Raw genomic sequence first — 2,768 nt, 5'->3', positions numbered from 1 at the left:
ATCTACATAAATTAGCTTCTGCTCCTGTATCTATCATAGGCATATAATATCTACTGTAATATCCTTCTACTACTATCTTCATTAATACATATATTTTCATTTTATGTTAAGGTTCTTCTTAAGAATAATTTCTCTCTGTTATATGTTAAGGTTAATTGTGTATTTTCTATATTATATGGTTTTACTTGTTCTAGCCATTTTATTCCTAATATTATATCTGCTTTTTTCATTTCTTCCTTTATTTCAAATTCTATTTTTATTTTTCTAATTCCTATTATTATTTCTTTTTCTGCTATATTTTTACTATTTATTAAACTTCTTGGTAGATCTGGGCATATATCATTATCAGTTTTTATTTCTTCATTTTTTACTAGATATTTTGCTATATAATTTTCTTCTTGTCCTGTATTTAAGAGTATTAAATATTCTTTTTCATTTACCTTTCCTGTTATGTAATATTGGTTTAAATTATTTGTTGAATTTATTTCATAACTTGTTCTTTTTTATGAGATTGATGATTTTGGTTTTTTATCAGCTATTCTTTTCGTTGTACTTATTCTATCATTTATTATTTCTAAATTTTCTTCTATATCTATGTCTCTATAGCTATAATCATTATAATCTATTGTTTTTACAATTTGTTCACATGGACTTTCTATTCGTATTTTGTTAATCTTATTTTTTCCTGTTATTTTATGTTTTGTTGTTAATACATATAAATTTTTGCATCTTGTTGTAAATATTTTACTTCCTGGGGTTAATTCTGTTCTTGATATTTTCCAATATAATACTAATGATTTATCTATATTTTTATCTGTTACCGCTACTGAATAATTTGCACTTACTATAAATTTAAATTTTTGTTCTATTAAATTTCTTTTATGGCAGTTATTATGTTTTTTTCTATAGGTTTTATAATTCTATCATCTGCTAAATATAATTCTATTGGTGTATCTATTCATTCTCTAAAACATGCTTTTATTAATATCTCTGTACCTCCAAGGTGTACATATTTTATTGGGTCTCTACTTTTTATATCATTTATCTCTTTATTAATTATTCTTTTTATTACTAGTGGTATACTAGCTTTACCTTTTGTATATCTACTGTCTATTACATGTTCCTTTTGGCTTACTACATAATATTCTTCTTTTTTCTTAGTAAATGGATTTCTTATTGTTGGTATTTTAAATATTTTTTCTTCACTTAAGTCTAATTCTTTTTCTTTTATTTCATCAAATATGTTACTGTCAAATATTATTTTTTGGTCTGTTTTTTCATCATTTAAATATTCTTCCTTTGTTATTATTTTTATATCTTCTTCAGTCATTTGATTCATCTATTTCACTATCTATTTCATTATCTGTTTCATTTTCTGAAATTTCATATATACTATCCTCACTTTCTAATTCATAATCTATATAATCTATCTGCATATATTCTGTGTTTTCTATTTTTATTTCTGATATTTGTTTATTTTTTGGATTTTTAGGTAATTTACAATCTCTAGCTAAATGTCCTAATTTTCCACAATTATAACAAGTACATTCTTTTATAGATTTCTTTTTTCTATATGATCTTTTGTATTTATAATTTTTTACATAATATCTTTTTCTTGGTTTCTTGTATTTATATTTTGATTTTTTATATTTCTTATATTTCTTATGTCTTTTTATTTTCTTATAATATCTTTCTTCACATCCGAATTGGGGTGCTATTTTATCTTTGCAACATGCTAAATTTCTTATCAATGTTTTTTCCATTTTTAATTCTTCTCTATATTTTTCACATAAGTTTCTATACCATTGTTGTAAAAATTTTTATTCTTGCTCCTAGAGTATCTACTATTTTTGCTTCTTCCCAACTCTTTATTATCTTTGAACTAAATGGTTCGGGTAATTTATTAAAATATAATTTTCTTATTTCTTTACTTTCTTCTATATTATATGCTCCTTTATAATAATATTCTTTAAATGCGCAAGTATATTCATCTATATAACACATATTACATATTGCTAATTTTAACATTAAATTCCTATTTGTATCTTTTTCTTTATTTTGTTCTTCTTCTATTGTTGTCATACTACCAAATTCATATTTTATAGCTGTTTCATATTTTTTTAATAATTTTATAGGTGTTAGTTTAGTTATTATTGATGATGTTCCTTTTGTAGGTTTGTTAGTTCTTAATACCTTCTTGCTATTTTCAGTTAAATTTGAAAACCATAATTTCACTGTTCCTATTAGTGTTCTTTCTATATATTATGGTGCATCTGTTACGTTTATATTATTATCTAATAATTATTTTGTCATATATCCTATCCATAATTATATTGTTTTTTCTGTATCTATTACACAGTCTAAGTCTAAAAAGTTATAATTTTTATTAACTATTTGTTTTGGTGTCCATTTGTCATATTCGTTCTTTAGATTATATCTTTTAAACTTATTCTTATAATATGTAAGTTTTCTTATTTCTGATGTTCTAGATATTATATTTTCATCTTCGTTTTTATCAAGAGTATTTATTTCTGTGTTGATATTTTCTAAGTTTTCTTCATTAATTACTTTTTGTTTTTCATTGATTTCTAAATTTTTTGTATTTGTTAATATTTTTGTATATGTTTCACTATCTTCTGAATCATAATTATCTGTCTCTTCAACATCTATATTATTTATTTCTAATTCCTTGTTTTTTATTTCTTTATTATTTATTTCTAATTTTTCTTTAAATTGATTTATCTCATTTAGTAATTTTTGTTCTTTAT

The sequence above is a fragment of the Capsicum annuum genome, chromosome 10, assembly GCF_002878395.1.
Source record: "Capsicum annuum cultivar UCD-10X-F1 chromosome 10, UCD10Xv1.1, whole genome shotgun sequence".
Taxonomy (NCBI): domain Eukaryota; kingdom Viridiplantae; phylum Streptophyta; class Magnoliopsida; order Solanales; family Solanaceae; genus Capsicum; species Capsicum annuum.
Note: the sequence above shows the minus strand (reverse complement) of the source record.